Source organism: Parus major, chromosome 6 (assembly GCF_001522545.3).
Source record: "Parus major isolate Abel chromosome 6, Parus_major1.1, whole genome shotgun sequence".
NCBI lineage: Eukaryota > Metazoa > Chordata > Aves > Passeriformes > Paridae > Parus > Parus major.
This window is the reverse complement of record NC_031775.1, coordinates 23,249,547-23,268,419: the sequence shown is the minus strand read 5'-3', so window position 1 is coordinate 23,268,419 and position 18,873 is coordinate 23,249,547. Positions and strand designations below refer to the sequence as shown.

General features: G+C 41.9%; 1 long non-coding RNA gene across 1 annotated transcript; it reads left to right on the top strand.

Moving 5' to 3' along the window:
• The first annotated feature begins 7,704 nt into the window (after nt 1-7,704).
• Nucleotides 7,705-10,587, top strand: LOC107207003. Its single transcript, XR_001522583.1, has 3 exons — nt 7,705-7,753; nt 7,868-8,054; nt 10,324-10,587. It is a non-coding gene; the product is annotated as an uncharacterized LOC107207003 (long non-coding RNA).
• Nucleotides 10,588-18,873: the final 8,286 nt, after the last annotated feature.

Sequence of the window (18,873 nt, the reverse complement as noted above, 5' to 3'; positions counted from 1 at the left end):
TGGGACAGGGGTACAAGGTAAGTAAGGAGTTTACAAACAGCAACTGTAACATATTATTCTTAACAAAAGGCTACAGATGGGACATGGAGAAGCAGGAGATTTTGCAGCTGTATGAACTTCCTAATTTCTTGTTAGCTGAGCTGATACTTGTGCACTCTTCTCCAATCTCACAGGCACTAAAGTAGCAAAATCTGGCGCCAAAACAGAGAAACAGCTGGAAAACGTAGTGAGTTCAAGAAATGGAGCAAAGCATAGCTAAGACTAATAGAGTCTGGTGAAGCAAGAAGATAGCAAAAACTAAACCAGGCGACAGTTTAGACTAGCTTAAATCAGTTCTTGTTATTCAGAAAAACTTAAAATCATAAGCTATGATAAAAGGCTGCTTTAGAGGTGGCTGACCTGTTGTCTGTGCAAAGGAAAGGACAGTTAATCATTGTCTGTATAGCTGAAATTTAGGAGTTAGTTATTAATCTCTTTATTTTCCTTTTCAGGTTTTTATTAATTTTTCTTTCTCTTAGAATTACTGTTTGTTTAGACATTCAGACCACGTATGTGTGAGCAAGCAAATTACCTAAGTATCAAATATCACAGTATAACTTCCCCTGGCTTCTCAGGGTAGGCTAGCTCAAACCCTCTTCCCAAAGCAGGGTTAGCTGGAGCAGCTTACCCAGGACCTGCCCTCACCAGGGATGGAGCCTCTGCAGCCTCTCAGGACAACTTGTTCCAATGTTCCACCACCCTCACAGTGTCCTTGCAGGAGTTATATGCATACATACCTTGCAGTAGAAGGATTTAAGATTGCCCATTTCTCGAGTTTTCTCATCCAAAATTACCTTCATGTCCTTCAAGTGTCCTCCATCACACAGTGTATTGATAAAGAAAATTTTCTTCAGAGTTCCTAATTCACACCTGATGTGTCAAATATTATACCTTCAGTCTGATCTCTACTGGCTGAGACCACTGGTCTTTCAAGGGAAGAAGGAGGTAGATCAATATCCTCTGCCCCCCCATAAATGCTCAATCTATCCTGCAGCACAGTTCATATAAATGAAACCCTTGATATTTAGAGCATCTCATTATCCATCTTCTCTTTTTCCTTTCCACTTAATTGATTTAATAAAAATTCCTTGGTTACTTGCTTTCCTTTGGTTATACCAATTATCAACAGTACATAACCATAATTACAGAAAATTACTTCTTTGTGGATCCTTTCATGAAAATGCTATGTAGAGTCCCAGGTTAAAAAGAATTCTGTCTGTATTTGCAGGCTACACTGAGACCCATTAGAATATCTCTGAGAGGGTGAAAGTGCTTCATTAAGGAATCAAGAGCTGGTTAGGCATTGAATTTTTCAGAGTAGAGCCAAGAGCCTGGACTCCACTTTCATGTCACTCCTCACGTTCAGTGATTTTCTTCCTGATTAATACTCCAGATTCAGAAGGACCTATTCAGGTTGGCTTGAATATAAAAAACATATAAAAATATAAAAAAATATAAAAAACATTTGATTGATATTACTAATTGATAGCTAATTAACCAACACAAAATACATGCTTGGACCAACATATCTTCTACAAAGGCATCCTTGATAAGAAGTCATGTAGAACAGTAAATCTACATTTTCCTTCTTAATGTGGTCCTCTAATACTCCATAATGTTCCTAGTACTTTTACCTTTTCTTTTCTTCCAAATTTTAATTTGTCTGGTCCTATTATTCTTAAAGTTATGTGCATAGATTTTGAAAGTTGGAATTTTGATCCATTGCTAATAGGTAAGATCAAACATTGGCTTTCATTTGTAATACAGTCTTTTCTGTTAGAACAGTGTACAAACTATATTCTGCAGCTTCTCCTCAGGATTTCTAATGGTGTGAGTTTTTTGATTACTGAAAAACATAGTTCTTGATATTACTCCTACTCCTAGAGATGTCTTGCTTCCAATAGCCTGGATCTCTCTGCTGGGTTATCATTTGCACAAGTGAAATGTGTTCATCTTGAACCTATACATCTAAGATGATCTGCATCAGGGATCTAAGGCAGAGCTGCTGTTTGGAAAATAAAAGGCAAAAACTTCTTCACTAATAATACCTAAAGAAAGTGATTCTTAATCCCCTCAGTTAACCCAGCTTGACTGTTGATGTCTTGACTTCCCTGGTGTTGAGTCACCACAAAAGGAGCATACTATGAATCACTGCTAACCACTGCCTTGAAAGGCTCAGCCCTCATTTCTCTCTGCTGCTGAAATGAGTTTCCCCACACTGTCTTTAACCATTTATTCCACCATGTCTCTGAGCAAAACATTTATCTTACCATCTCTTTTCCTGGAGATTAAATCCTTGCAGTTCTTCAGAATCACCAAGAAGAAGAGGTTTTGTTATTTTGTTTGTTTTTTTTGTAAATGAAGATTTATTTCCTATCTATTATAATCAGTTGGTTCTTAAATCACTGTCACCAAGGACTGGAACTGTCATGTAACTGAGTGTAAGAGATGTGTATGTTCCAGTCATTGTTCATTGTTGATTTAGACTTCCTTTTTGTTCTCTGATTGGGTGACAACCTCATTTCCAAGTAAGAGAATGAGGAGTATGGGGGAAGGCCATTCAGGCAGAAGCTCTTTTCTCCTGCACACACCATGCTCTTGGCTAGGGAAGTGAGCTGCTACAGAAAACTCTTGTCTCAATGTTTTCAAGAAAGTGATGAGGAGCAACCAGGGTAAAACAGGAGACAGACATCCTGATTTAGCTGAGAAAAACTTGCCACAGGAAGGATTTTACTCATGTTCTTGACATAATATTGGAAATGGAAATACAGTTTGGCTCCAGCTTTTTCTTGAATTTTTTTTTTTTTTTTAGTCTCTCACTTCACTCTGATTCTTGGAATCACATCATAACAGGAGACAGAGACAGTGATCCAAACCCTACATTGAATCAAAGAACTTATGGCAAGGTCATCCATTCCCTTATCCCATGTCCCAGGGACACCCTCCTTCTTTTTATTCTCATTTGGCAACCCTGAAAGTGTGACTGTGCTCTTCACAGCACAAAGTGACAGTTCCTCAATGGTTTTATGTATGATTGCCACAGCAGAGATTATACTGAGTTCACCCTGCAACTGCACAGTCCCCAGATGAAGAAAGGTACCTGACTAAGGAGACAAGAATGCAGCTGGTTCCACTGAGATGGACTCACACAGTTTGCTCTCTTTCTGTTGGCTTCCCCACTTTCTGTCACCCAGAAGGGTCATTTACAAGCGTACCTTCTCGTGAGGAAGAGCAAACGGTGTCACCTCTGCCTCTGTGACAGACAAGCCACTTACTGTTTACAGAATAATATTATTGTAAACTAGCAGGAAAGCACTATGCCTAAGGCTAAAATATCCATCATGTAATGGAATAAAGAACTTCAAAAGAAAAGAAAAAATGAAAGCTTTAACACACTTTTACTGATTGCCTGTAAAGGTCTTCAGGTGACTGGGCAGCCAAAAGGAGAAACCCATTCTATCCCTTGCCTTTCCATAATATTAAGTTGAACTTTAGGAATGAACAGCACTTAAACTCCCAAGGCTTTCCTCCATGGAAAGCTCGCTTTCTACCTTGGTGGTAATGGAGCCTAAGGAGATAAACGTCAAGAACAATGATCTCATGTGGCAACCAGGCAGCCCAAGCCAGGATACACTTTTATAGATGGGAAGGTATCTCAGAAAAATCAAACTCCATTACACAGCCCAACACAAAGAGTTGTTCTTTGTGTACAAATAGCCACACTGTGATCAGTAAAGAAATCATTTTAAGACTGAAGAATAAGGTGAGAAGAAATATCTGTTCATGAAGTTTGAGTGAAAATTGTTCTGTCAGATGAATTTTCAAGTAAGTAATTAATGTCATTATATGAGAAAATGCATGATTCTCATCTGCATACATCTTCTATTTGCAGAAGCAATACGGATCCAAATCCTGACTATATTGTACCTGTCATAAGGATTTAAAATGCTGCTTTATTTCTAGTCTGATATTTGTTTTTGTTTTTCCCCTGTCAATATTTCAAATTGTGTTGAGGACTGCTCACTGATCACCTTTGCATTTCAAAGCAAAACTTCAAGAATCTTTCTAGCCATAGTGTCACCTCTCAGAACAGGAAAGATATGTTACTTCTACAGCTTTCTGAGTTGAAGACACGTCATATGTAATTACATCTGTTCCTAAAAGGTCATGTGAAATGTGTCTTTAATAACTAAGTTGACTTTTGTATCTTCTTTTAAGAGAATACTCTGAGTGTGTGGAATGAAGGTGTTCTCCATGCTGGATAACATTTCCTGCACTGTGCCTGTACTGGACTGCAAAAGAAGGAAAGTCTTCAGGGCAATAAATTGTTTTCTTGAAGCTAAAGGTATTCAAGATTTTAAACCATGAGAAGGAAAAAAAAGTAAGTATTTTCTTACAATTTCATTGGAAAAACCTTCTACAGTATAAGACAGAGTTTCTGGAGATGGGAAAAATCTGAAAGCATTCTTGAGGAGTAGCATGGTCTGCTAGTGGCAGTGAAAACACCACAAGCAGTGAGAAGCACTCAGCTTTTAAGTGCCAGCAATCTTTGAGACTTCAGAGAGCTGGGGGTGGACAAGGTGTCTCTTCTCCTCCACCACACTAGGCTTCTACTCTCCAGCTGCTGTGATGTCTCTGGGGAGTCAAAAATGGGAAGGCCTTAATGGGCTTCTCCCTTTGCTGGAGACCCTTGAGCAGGATTTACATTTCCCTTGAAGTAATTAAAAAAATTACTGCTATAATGGCTCAATCCTTTGTTCCTTTCAAAGCAAAAGGAGTAGCATCACTCAGGAGAGGATCTGATGTGGGAGTGAAGTCCAAGTTGCCTAGAGCACAGCTTTATGGACCAAGAGGAGGAGGAGGAGGAGGCAGAGGATCCTGAGCCAGTTCCTCTGAGCTCAGGTTCTTTCCTAGCTCAGCAGACACTGAGAGAAAGCCATTTTGGGGTGGTGCTTGGCCTGAGGATATAACTACTGATGTCTGAATGCCCTCAGTCACACAATGATGTAGACACATTCCTTGCCACAGCCAGTCAACAAATCTACACCCAGCAGAGCCCTGAGCAGAACAGGGTGTGCCCTCAGATTGGGTTTATGCTCAAACACAAAGTAGAATCAATGCAGCACACCTAAATCTTCCTGAGCCCTGTCAGGAAAGATCCTGCAGACCATCTCAGCCACATTCCTGATGCTATGTCCAGCCCTCCCCAGTACCCCAGAGCTCAGACTGGGCTGTGCCTGCTGCTAAAGCTACACCAGCAGCAGACATTTCTGTAGAATAAACAAATCCTTCCTTCACCTCAGCAGCAGGACCACTAACCTTTCTGTACTGTCTGTTTGCTCCTTCCACAAAGCAGGCACTGCCTTCTTCTGCATCCCTGACCTTTCCTCAATGTCTCTCTATTTGTTGCTTCTGTCCTTTACAAAAAGCCTCTTATTGATGTTTTTAAACTGATGGGGAAACATAAACAAGTAATAAATAAAGGTTAACAGTACCGAATCAATACTACAGAGAGAGCCATTGGGGAGATGGAATTGAGGACGTTGACTCTGAAGGAAAGTGAAAGGCCAAATTTAATCACAGCACTATTAGTAATTAAATTACATTTTGGGCTTTTGTTATTTTTTTAAAATAGGAACTAATGAATGCACAAACTGGTATTAGGGTTTCAGAGAAAGCAAAACAAATTAATAGAAATTCTGAACAAGGGCTTGTTCATATTCTTGCTGTGAACAGAACAATATATTCCAGGTTACTATGGTCTTTTTCTGACTGCAAAGGAAAGGAAAATGCAGTTGGTGTTAAACTGGAAAGTTCTGAAAACATGGACTTAGCTCTGATGCCAAGCACAGGAATGTGGAAATGTGTGTCTCTAGAAATTTTCTGGTATCATAGAATCACAGAATGGTTGTGGTTGGGAGGGACCTCTGCTGCATTGCTCACTGTACTGATGGTCTACAGGAGAGGGTGGATTGACAATAATGTGCTCAAAGATACAGCTGGGAATGACAAAATGTACCTGGTCCAGACATAACATCCCATATTTGACACAAATGCTTTAAGGAAACCTATCAAGGATTCCCTGGAGCTGCTTCTGTTACTAAAACAAAGGGCAATGACCAAGGTTTCAGCTTTGACAGTCCAGATGGGACAGCAGGCAATTTTTTTTAGAAGGAGGCTACTGCAGAACAGGAACAGGTCACTAAAGCTGAGGGATCTCTGTCTTTGGCAACTTGCTAGACTCAGATACTTGAAGCCAAACCTGGTCTCCTCTAGCAGTGATGAAGGTCCTTCTTTGGGTGGGACGCTGGACCAAAGGCCTCAGCAAGTCCCTTTTAGCCAACATTTATGTGATTATTTTCATTGGAAAATCTGTACCAGGAAGCACCAGAAATCTCTCTGACTTGAATTTTTATGGTCATGGCTGCAAAGAGTATCTAACAAAATGTGCCAAGCTGGGAAGCTGTTACAAGTGGTGACTTTGTGGTGTCCACCACTTAGCACAGAAAGAAAGGACATGTTTCTGGAGCAAATACTACAGCTCTGAAAGTCAAGAGGCTTGGAGACCCAAGCTTGACACTTGTGGACTTTTATCATCCTTGTTCTGGGATTTACAGAAGCATCAAGACTAAACCTTTTTGAAAATACCAGCTGTTTGCTCTGTTTAATAGTAACTTTGGGCTATAAAAAAACACACTGGCCCAGGGAACTGCTGCAGACTCCCAGCTACTGAGAAACCTCCCAGCTCCCCCTCTGGTACTTTCCAGTTTAGCAGTAAAAGACTTGACTGTCATTATTAATAAAAATATAAATAAAACTTATATCTTCATTTCCTTGGTTAGAATTTAAAAAAAGATGCTGTCAAGCCACCAGTTTTGAAACTTGAGAAAATTATCACATCCAGTTAAAGATATGTCTCTCTTCCTGGGGAAATTTTGTAAAATGGACTTGCTGTGGATGTGTAGCTGCAGCTCTGTCTACACCAGCTGACGGAGTCAGGGCTTGAGAGAGCTGAAGGACAACATGTGTTTGCATCCCCAGGACACCCAAGGATCAATGTGCCCCTGCTGCTCTTAGGGAGCAAATAACTAATAATGTCACAAGCTGCATGTGGTATTCACCCTCCAGAAATAACCCCACAGCCAACTTCCAACTAGGCTATTACCCAGAGCCTGATAGCACACATGCTGGCAGGCTCAGACTGAGGATGGTTCCAGAACTGTTTGTCTCAGTAAGAATCAAGAACAGTGAAAAGCTTATTTTTTAAAAACAATTATTCTCTTTTACACATTGTCTTTCTGAGTTCTCCACTGAAGAGAGAGCTTGCTCTGCTTTCTGCCATGGAAAAATCAATGCTCCAGGCATGCACAGATCACAAAGAAAATGACCCTGTGCTGTTGGCAGAGACAATCAGGTCTTCCACTGACTGGGGAAAGGCAGAGGAGGATGGACTGATACTTGAACCACTACATGAAAGATAAAAATGTTCCCTTTCCTAATTTGGAAGCATCCTTCCCAAACCCTTGCCCTTGATACAAGGCAGATTTATGCAATTCCTTTAAATATTTACCTCCATAACCATGCTTCATAGATGCATTATTACTTTTTAACCAACATTAAAGTTTAAAACCCGAATAAAAGCCTTGCTTCATACAAGAACTTATCCTTCAGACAAACAGGAAATGCACCACATCATGTGTCTACAAATATAAAGGTACACTTAACATCTCATTCTTTTAATGAAAAAAAAAAAACCTGAAAATTTAAAAATGCACTTTCTGTGGGATTAGCTTGAATTTAACCCATGCCATGTTGTTTTTTTTTTAAGAGGGAGAATTCTTAATATTGGGTCTGGACAAAGAATTGAAATCTAATTAGAGCTCAGAATGATTGCCAGTGTGAAGATACTCCCTTGGATTCCCTCCCCAAACACACAGCTGCTTGCTAGGGTTGCTCAGCTCTGAGGTTTTAAGGAGTTTTCAGGAGTCCTTGCCTGTTACTGACACCTTGCAAAGGTGAGTGGGCACTGCTGCTTTTTCATCTGCACCCTGACCTTACCAACCAGTGCCATTCAGGCATCACGGCACAGTGGGCACTTCATGCCATGGGTGCTTTGTGGATCTTGCTGGTGGTGGGATCTGGTGTTCCTGGCTAACTTTAGGGCTGAAATAAAGAGCAGCAGCTCAGTTGGCATCAGGAAAATAACATCAGACATAGCACTGAAACATTAGTTCTTTAGCTCAGGCAATGCCAACACTCTTCATGCACCATAGGCAGTGCACAATTGTTGTGCCGTAGAAATGTCATTGTCATTTGGGTCAAAAGACAGCTGTGTGTCTAAAAAGAGCAAACAAAAACAATGAGGAAAGAGGTTAGCCTCCTTCTCCTCAAGACTGGTGGTTCTCTGAGCAAACCACCACAGGGAGAAGTATCCTTTATTGAAGGATGCTGTGGGCTCAGACAGCTCCAGTGGAAACTACTGAGGTGCTTGGAAAAGATCCTTTCAGGGTTACAAGTTACACAAACCCCGTCAGACTCAGAAAGTCCCAAGCCTCGTCATAGCTGGAGGCAGGCAGAGCACAAGGAGAGAAGTATCTCACAGACTTGCCTTGCTCCTTCCTGTCCATAGCTCTTTGCATACAGTCACTGCCCGGGCTGGCTGGTCCCTCATTTTGACTCAGGATGACCTTTCCTGCCTTTCAAGGACACACACACTGCCCAGGATGAGAAGCACTGGACTGTACTGTATGCCTTCTTCCCAAACAATCCACACCACAGGCACACTCCCCAGATTCTCCACATCCTCCAGTCTAGAAAGCTTTGTCATCCAGGTGAGACCTGCTCCCTCCACCCTGTGCTAAAAGAGGAAGGGAAGACAAAATAACTCAAAAATTTGGAAGACACCACTTCTCATCAAAGACTTGTTCTCCTATTTCAATACCAACTTTCAAACAAACTTGATCTATAATTTCTAAACTAAATTTCTTGGGGAGAGAGGTATATATTTTTCTTCATTTTGATAATGTTTGTAGATTTCAGCATAAATTGTTTTGCAGGGTTTCAATGCATCTGAAATTATGCTTTTTTCTGCCACTGCTGAACAAAGTATTCCTTGGAGAAATGTCACCCAGCTTTAATAGAGATCATAACTCACAGGAGAGACCTATACAGTAATTTCCACTGGGATTAATACAGCCTGGAACAGTTGCCTACTGTTGACGTAACACTGCCAAATGTCTTTTCAGTGCTTTATAAATGGCTGGCATGAGGTCACTTATCAAAGCAAGAAAAGTGATTCAGCAGTGGACTGCTCATGGAGAACCAAAAGGAAAAGAACTCAAGTGAGCCTTTATTTGGCAATATGGATGAACTAGCTCTGTCTAGGCAATACCACTGACTGGAGCAAGGGCAGCAGCTGACAATTAGGTCGCTCATTTTCATCATGTCAGTGGCCCAGGGCCAGCCTGATTGCCTTCTTCAGTTCACACCATCAAAGTGTTTTGCTCTTGAAATTAAAATTTGAAGGCTAGATTTTCCCTGGCATTAAAAAACAAAATCCAAGGAGGTGCACTCAGGTCCCCAGAGGCAGCATAATTCTACTCTAGCTTAAGATTTGCTAATGCATGGAGGTCATTAATGTTTCATGGTGGTTCCATTTCTGCATGTGCACAAAGCCTTTACATCACCCTGGCTTTAATGAACTTCTCCTGCTTCCCATGAGGCCTTTGGAAGCAGGGATGGTTTTCCCTAATGAAACAATCCTGCCTTTTTGTTTTGAAGTTGTTTACATAGTTAATACCCCCTAAAGGGAAACAAGAAAATAGAAGCCTGTGTGTAGTGAGTTGCTCCACAGATAAAGTATACAAGTCACTTGGGGAAATAAATCATTAAGTTAGGGTTTGGGTATGTTTTTAGGGGGTTGATTTTTTTTTTTTTTTCATTTAAAAGTTAATTTCTATAAAGATAAACAAAGGTTTGCCCAGAGCAATGGAGAAAGTGAAAGAAGAGACCAAGAAGGAAAATATCCAACAGGGCATTTTTCACTTTTCATCAGAGAAATTTCTTCTAAAAATAGACTGTATTTCTTTGCTTCAAGTTCTTGACTAAACATAATTTAGCAGAATAATCCGAGTTTGGATAGACTGAGGGAGTGCTGATTCTAGTCTTTATGGTCAGGAGGCCCCTCCTAATCCACCTACATATTCAAAGGTATGTACAAAATCATTTCTACAGAGAGGCAACAAAGGTAACAAATGTGAACATAATTTGTCTATTTTCCTACAGGATGGGAAGGGGGAAACAAGATAAACTCTTTCTGACTGAAACCTTCAGCAACTCAGCCACTCTGTCATTAAGTCCTGTTACTTCCAATACAGGTGTTAATAAATCAAAGATAGATTCTGAAAGGTAAGTTCCTGACCATGACAGAGAGTGATGGTCTTGGCTTTAATCCTCTTTGGCCATCTTTTACCTGCATTTAAGTCACTTAGCCCATTTCCATGATAAAACTCAGAAGGCAATGTTGAAATAATAAATGAAGGTTTGTAACACTGTGTAACTGTGGTTTCTGATAGTTACCATGGTGGTTGTTAAAGCCCAGAGAATAAATGAGCAGTCTGTTATTTCTGAGACTGAAGCTCAATAAAAACAAACCAAAACAACACCACACACAGGCAAAACCCCCAAAGAGTTATTCAAAGTATCATTTGTATAGCTCACCTGACACAGTCCTGATACTATAATTGCACAATGAAATATGCTTAGAGCAAAATGATCCAAATTGCCAGTGTCACAAGGCTGGTAGCAAAATGTCTAGGAAACAGCAGGCTCCTGATATTTGCATTTTTGAAAGAGAAGCAGTAGAGGGGAAGAGGAGTGGGACCAAGCTGCCTACACAGAGAACAGTGTCTTGTTGCAGCAAGAGGACATGGTCAGGCAGAAATGGAGTGAGACACATTGTCTCCAAATTATAGAGGATATGGGTTGATTTTCAAGGTAGCTAAGCTCTCATTTACCAAGTGAATATATTTCAACCAGTCTGTGTAGACTGTGCCTTGTGCTACACGAGATGATTTGAAAGTCCCAGCTGATGTGGTACAGATTTTCTGAATATCTCAGACAACTGGAGGCCAAAAAACCAAGAGGTCTCTTGTAGGAGTCTCAGAGCTCCCCTGCAGGGAATTACAACTAAATTTTAAAAGCAATACATTTTCATCTTTATTCAAAATATTACGTTTTTGGCAGTGCAGAGTGGGGAAAAAGGCAAGAACAGACAAGATGCTGCTTACTGCCAGCTGCAGGGCAGCGAAGGGAAGGGGTTCCTCACGAGCACTCCTGTGCCCTAACATGCCAGTTATTGGAAATGAGGCTCTGGTTTCTGGTTTGGAGATTCCTTTTCTGCCTGTCGTTCAAACAGCATGTGCTGGCAGTTTCAGGTGGTGTGTACACCTTGCTTGGCTTGACTGGGAGTGAACTGGAGCAACTGCAGAGCTCCTGATTCAGCCAGGGCTCCCCAGACAGCTGGCTGGGCAGGTGGAGGAGGCACAGGCTGATGAGTCATGCCATTCTAAATCATTTCACTTGTTAGTTTGACCCAAACTAGCAGGAAAGGGTAATTCTACCTGACACAGAGAGGTCAGGATGGCATTTTCTAAACTTTGGCATCATTTTCTGTCTGACACTGAATCATTCCAGAAGAATGGTGAATGGCTTCTATTTCATGATTCTCAGACCAAGCTGCTGCTTCATGCCATAAGTCACACAGAATCACAGAATCACCAGGCTGGAGGAGACTTCTAAGATGTTTGAGTCCAACCCATGCCCTAACACCTCAACTAAACCATGGCACCAAGTGCCACATCCAATCTTTTTTTTTAACATATCCAGGCATGGTGACTCCACCACCTCCCTGGGCAGACCATTCCAGTAATTTATCACTCTTTCCATAGAAACTTTTTCCTAATATCCAACCTATATTTCCCTTGGTAAGCTTAAGGCTGTGTCCTCTTGTTCTGTCAGTTGCTGCCTGGAGAAAGAGACCAACCCCCACCTGACTACAGCCACCTTTCAGGGAGCTATAGAAAGTCTGCCCTGCTCTCTCTTAGCCAAAATAATTAGTGATTCAATCCCAACAATACATTTCTCTTTTGTCTTTTCTGGAGGCCCCAATGCATTTAGGTAAATCATGCCCATCATTTCATTTGTACAATCAGTGCCACTGCCATACCAGGCTGATTCACAGCAGATTCTTGCACTCAAAGCAGGGATGGGTATTACCCACTTTGCATGCCATGGGATTTGCAAAATTGCTCTCCTCTGTAGAGTTCACAAGCCTGTCCTAAAGAAATCATGGATACCAGCTCCCCAGTTAAGATGTTCCTGAGTCCACAGGGTAGGTGAGACTCAACCTTTTTCATGCCAACACTGTTTATGTCAGGGCCAGGGATGGCACAAACCAGAACAAATCTGCTGGGATTCATCATGCTTCAGTGATATCAGAGCAACTGTGTCAATATGCAGCATCTTGCCCTAAAACTTGTCACATCCACTTTTTCTGTATGGCCTTTACAATTCCTATTGGATAGTGGTAAATCATTTTCAGTTGGCAGGGAGTTAAATTAAAGCTGGCTGAGCCCAAAAGCCATCAGAGTGCATGAACAAAACTTTATGGAGCCTATGAATTCACCAACACCACCAGATGTTTGCCAAGACAGTTATTGTAAAAGCCCATGCAGCAGTTATCTTTGTGTAGCACCTCCATTGCAAAGAGGAAGAGGGAAGAGAAGGAAAAGTAAAAATATGGATACAAATCTTACCTTTTTTATACCTACTTATCTTTCATTTTTACATTTTCCACATTCTAATCAGCACCCATGTAAAAGAGCTCAGAATTTTTTGTGGGGCCCTTTTTGTAAGATATTTTTCCTCCCAAAAGAGAAATATTCCAGATTGTGGTTATTGAATGACAAGGAATATTGTGCACAGGTAATATCTAATTAGCAATAATTGAATAATAGGAAGGATTGCTACATTTTTATCAGAAACCAAGAGTTTACAGCAGAAAATTTTTAATTATGGGCAAAGCTTATAATTCAGGGCTCACAGTTTACACCTGCATGTGCTGGGTTACTAAAGAGCACAGGCTGTTCTGTCAAGTAATGATTCATATTTTTTTGTTGTTTTTGGGGGAAGGAAAGCTAAAGATCAACATTTAAAGTATGCAATGAGCATTTACTGAAGGCAAAAGAAGTACTAAGACTTTCATTTCCATACCAGATGTTCCCATTAAACAGTCATCCTCAAAAAGCTCAGCTCATGTGGAATGAGGGAGGTCCAGAGTTCAGAAGGGGGAAACAGATAATAAAGTTAACTTGTGAAATAAGGGCAGCTGCTGAAGAGATCATTCCCCGTTTTGGCCAAGTACACCCAGCACTGCAAGGGCTCAGAGCCAGGGCTGGTATAGCCCAGTGCTGGTATAACTCCCTGTAAGTTGGTGTGAGTGACTGGCATCACAGCACTGCACTGATTTACATCCTCCTCCCAGTCCAGCAGCTTCAGAGCTGATGGGCTGTGACCTCCCTCTTTATTACCTCAGGAACCTGCTACTACTGGCACATTTTCTGGTAGTAGATATGGCACAGGTGGGATTTTTCAGTATTTTCTTATTTGTGCTTTAAAACCTCCTTAGGCTTTTGCACAGGTTTTGGAAACTAGGCTTAAGAGTTCAAAACAAACAGACCCCTCCCCAAATTCCTCACAGTCTCTGTCCTGTTGTTAAAAACACCTCCTAGCACAAGCATAGTGTACCTGGATACTGATGCTGAGGGCAAAGCTAGGACATCTGGATTAACTTAAGCCTCATTTAATTCTGGGCACAGGCTGAAAACCCCTTAATTTCGTCTGGAGCTGCAGCCTGGCTCTGAAGAGTTTGCCCCTGTGCTATTTGCCTTCACTAATTGGTCATCAGCCTGGTGCAGCCCTGCTGCTCAGCCAGCACGAGACCAAACCACACTGCCTCAGCCGCTTTTTGCCCAGCATCGCTTCATAATTTAGGGAGAAGGAAGGATATTCAAATCACAGAAATGTGATATCTCATTTGGCCTCTCACAATCTGTTTCTTCAAACAGGTAAATCGAGTTTAAACCCCCGTCTGCTTTTCTGAACTTTACAGCAGCAAGAGGGAAAGGGTTTGCTAGTATTATGATTGGAGTGAGGCAACCAGATAAACACCCTTTGCTGAATTGTCAAGAACAAGGAGGAGATGTGTAAAGGCCCTTTATGTTTTCTAAAAATACATTTCTCTCCATCACCATACTAAACTGGTTCCATTTAATCTGAAATGACAATAACCAAGTCACAATTTTTATTTCCCTGGCCATTTTATCATTATTTCATCCAGTTTTCCTGAACTTTGGTGAGGATTTTAGGTGTAGTTTCCCTCTCCCAAGCTCCCCTCAGTTCAAGTTATCTCCACATGTCCTTGGCAAATTAGAACTCAGCCCTTCTCAAGCTGCAGTGGTCATAGGCAGGTTGCTGCAAAATGACACATGTCTCAGTGCAGATCATCAAACACTCCTTGTTATGGAGCAAAACAAGGATTGGTGGGTGCCTAAATATGGATGTTAAGTGTGGAGCAGGGAGCACGGTGCCTGAGGAAGTTATGTGGCCTGCTATTCCACAGGCACTGTGCTCCCTGCTCCACAGCTAACATCCACACCTAAACACCAGCACAGGCAGGGAAATGCACTTGTGGATCATGATGGGAGCACACGGCTGAGGAGGCCTGGAGGGCTCTGTGTGGCTGTGACCAGAACCAGCTCTGCAATGGAACACCCTGTGTCTGAAGTGCTAGCAAAGCAAACAGCTCTGCAACAGCATCTGACATCCTTAGATGATATTTTTGCATTATGTTGGTGCTGCTGTCATCCTACCCACTATTTGGTAGCCTTGCATTCACAAATGCACAACAAACTTGGTGAAAATGTTGTCTCTGTCTAAGAGTTAGTGTCTGTCATGAAACTGAACTCACACCTCACGGGCCACAAGGAGCAAGGGGATTTCTGTCCGCTGAGTTCCCTCCTGCTGAAGGTCCCAGCAGCATTTTGCAGCCTGGGACACTAGCAGCTTGCACCCACATCAGCACCTGTGACACAGGTATGACAGAGGGCCTCAGCACTTCTCTCCTGTCATGAATTTGAGGCCCCTTGGTGTGAACTGGCTCTTTTAATGCATTTCAAAAAGACTGAGAAAAAATTAAGCTCCTGTGTGTCAAATGTAAAATGAGCCAAGACCCACATCATCAAGAGCCACTGTAGGAAAGCCAGGACACATGCAAGCCCTTCTCACTGTCCCATCTCAGTGAGTTTGAAGTTGATGCCACCAGGTTTGTGCCCTGGCACAGGATCACCAGGAACTGCCCTTCCTCCCCTGCAGAAAGGGGTGAGAGCTGAGACTGCTCAGAGCAAGGCTGTGCCACATTTTGCATACTGCCACCTCAGCCTGCCTGGCACTGGCACTCTGGTCTCATTGCTGACCCTGTGCCCCTGTGCAGGACCTAAAAATGGTTCTGTTTTCCATCACACAGATGGCTGGGCAGTGGAGCCTCCCTACATCTTTGCCTCAAGACATCACAGTACATCTTGCAAAGGACATGTCTCACCTGTGCACATTAAACACACCAAATTCACTTTAAAACATCTTTCTTTGCATTTCATGTGTTACTGGGGCAGCAAAGGTCTCCCCTGCAGCTCTGAAAAGCAGTGAGCCAGGGTGGGCAGTCAGTCCCCCTGCACTGAGCCTGCAGCACCATGCTCTGCCCAGCTCGTTTCAAAGCTGGGCACCCACAGAACAGACATCAGGAACTGGGAGCTGGAGTCAGAACCAGCACAAACCAGGAGTGATTCCCTCTCTGAACAAGCACTAAGAACCAGAGCAAGAAAATGCCACTTGTTGCCCTGGTACTTATGGGGCAACACAATACTCAGGGAAGATTTTATGGATCACATCTCAGCTCCTTATCTCTTGTTCAAGCTGTTGACAATGGCAATGGAGAACATATTGCTTTAAAAAAAAAAATCTGCTAGAGCTTTTGCTGTCAAGTAGGTCTCTTAAACCCCATGGGTAATGTTCTCAAATGACAAAGCTGCTCTCCTTTTTGGCAACGGTCTTTTATCAAGCAATACAGCAGCACATTTTCAATCATCTCTGTATCACAATGAAGAGACAAACCCTGTTAGCGTTCTTCTCCGAAAATCATAAAATGCAGTGGCTCAGTACACCTAGGGACTAGGCTGGGCTTTGAGCTTCCATGAATCTCAGCAGCAGCAGGAGAAATGTAATTCAATCTTTTTAACTTGGTGATATATATTCATGTCAGTGGCTTTAAGATAAGGAAAAGACTTTAGCTGAAGAATGAAACTTTTGATGAATAACTGAGAGTACAATGAATAATGTACAAATATTTCTTTCCTCTCAGTCAAAATGATTCCAGATACTTTTTCATTTTAATCCCTGTTGTATTCTTCATTAAAAAAAAAAACAACAAAAAAACCTGAAGAAATGAAAGGGGAAGAGAAAAACTCTATGTTTTTAAAGGCATTTGAGTTCTAAAAGAAGAGCTTCTAAAAGAAGCCCTCCTGATTGTACTGAAAGATATTTTTATGGTTTCTTTTTAACTGCTAGAAAACAGAAGATTGTTTGGGTACTGGCAGTAATAGTACTAAAGATGGGTTACCATGAAAACCTCAGCCCTACCTGTTCATGCTCTGCACAAAATGTGGGATTTATCAGAGAAAAATGTCTGCCTTTAGCAGGGAGGTATTTTTCATCAAACAAAAAAATGTAACTGTTTCAAGCATTTTCTTCCCTTGCAATTTCATTCTTCTGTCATGGCTAAAAGTGATGAGACCAACATATATAAAGGTAGCATCGTTTCTACAGAGAGGCAACAAAGGCAACAAATGCAAACATAATTTGTTTGTTATCCTACAGGATGGGAAGAGGGAAACAAACTGAGCACTAGCTCAGAGTCCTGCCCATTTCTTCACAGGGGACATCAAAGCCTGGCCTAAGATGCTTTCAGCAGAAGGGTGTCCTTGACCTGCAGGTGGACACAGCACATGATGGTTTTTAACCCTCACAAGGATGGAGGTCACATTGCCTGAACCGTTTTGAACTTAAATCTTGTGGTGGTGAAGTAAAGATGCTAAAGATGGTTACCCTCAACACCCAGATTTTTCCTTTTCCACACCTCTGGATTAACAAGGGTGAATTTCACCTCCCCACTAACCTGGCTGCATAGGTGGAAATTTCTGAGCAGGATTATAAGCAAGTAAGAAAGGCAGAGAAGTAGGTGGTGGTGCAGGAGGTGAAAGCAAGCAGCTAACCAGAAAACCAAACCATAACACAGCCATGGGAAAGTATCTGACTATAGAAACCAGACAAATGCAATTGGTGATGTCAGCTCCTACTACAGCAGGAGGAGCAGACCCAGTGCAGTGCTGCAGCCAGGAAAACACAGTCCAGAGCAATGACTGCTGCACACTGTGCAGAAAGTGTTACCAGGTTCATGCAGCAAAAGTACCATTTAATTGCAGGCCTCAAGGAAATGACTATATTGTCCATGCTTGACCTCAATTCCACTCCACAGAGCTCAGAGAAAAGTCAAAACTGACATTCAGAAGTTTCTGGAGCAAATCCACTCCTACCATGAGCAAATTTCCATCCCCTCTGATTTATGGAAGTCAGGCATATTGTGAAACATGTTATATAAAATTGCTGGAAGGAAAAATTAAGGAAAGAAATAGTTTGCTGGAGCCAACAAAGGTACAAAAAACCCCTTACTGAATGGGGTTTTTCCTCTGTAAATGATGTCTTGTTTGAAGTTGGTCTCTGGAGGGGTAAAAATCTGTTAACAAAGTATTTTTCTGAAACGAAGATGAGGGAAACACATTTTAAAATACCACACATGGGAATAAAACCCTTCACTTCCAAGCACGTTGAGGAGAAGTGGGTCACTGTATGCTTTGATTCACTGACTTGTGTAATCACACAATGTATGAGCACAGCAGATGCAGAGGCACCAGTCTACTTGCTGCTCCAGGATCGTGGCAATGGCTGGTTCTTGATATGCAATAGAAAGATTTGCTCACTGAATGGCCTGAAACTGAACAGAGGAGGATTATTTTCAAAGTCAGGTTCACACACATTGAGCACTAACCTTATTGTCTGCAAAGCCTCAAGTACTACAGATTTGGGGAGTGAAGCAACCAAATTGTCACTTAGCCTTCAATCTTCACTGGCTGGGGTGGCCCTGGGGCTCTGCAGATATGTTGGCAGGCTCCTAGGCTGTCTATCAATCCACACACTTCAAACACAAGAAGGCTTTTTGTATAACAGAAGGAGTGATACTGCTGTTGCCCAGGCTAAGGAAGTAACAGAGGTGAGGAAATCAGGGAGCCAGTCTCCTAAGGCATCCTGCTGAACGGGAAGCAGAGAAGGTTTTTCTTCCAAACGGGGTCTTACATGATGGATATCTTCTCTGGAGAAATTCTGAGAAATATCCTTAAGGTTGGACTGTGCTTGAGACAACATTTCCACTGTTTGAGGATGACAGGAAAAACCAAACAGAGTTTCTGAAAGTCACATTTTAAGTCAGTGTTAGAGGTAGGGACCGCGTGCAGGTCTCTGCAATGCCAAAGCAGTTCCCTACACACAAAGGCTTTTCCAAGCTTTCCCTCTTCCCAAGAATGCTGTGCTGAGAATCCAGGGCATTTTCCTCTAAAACTGTTTATGTGTGATTTATAGCCCAAAGACAAGCAACCAGTTTGCCCCCCA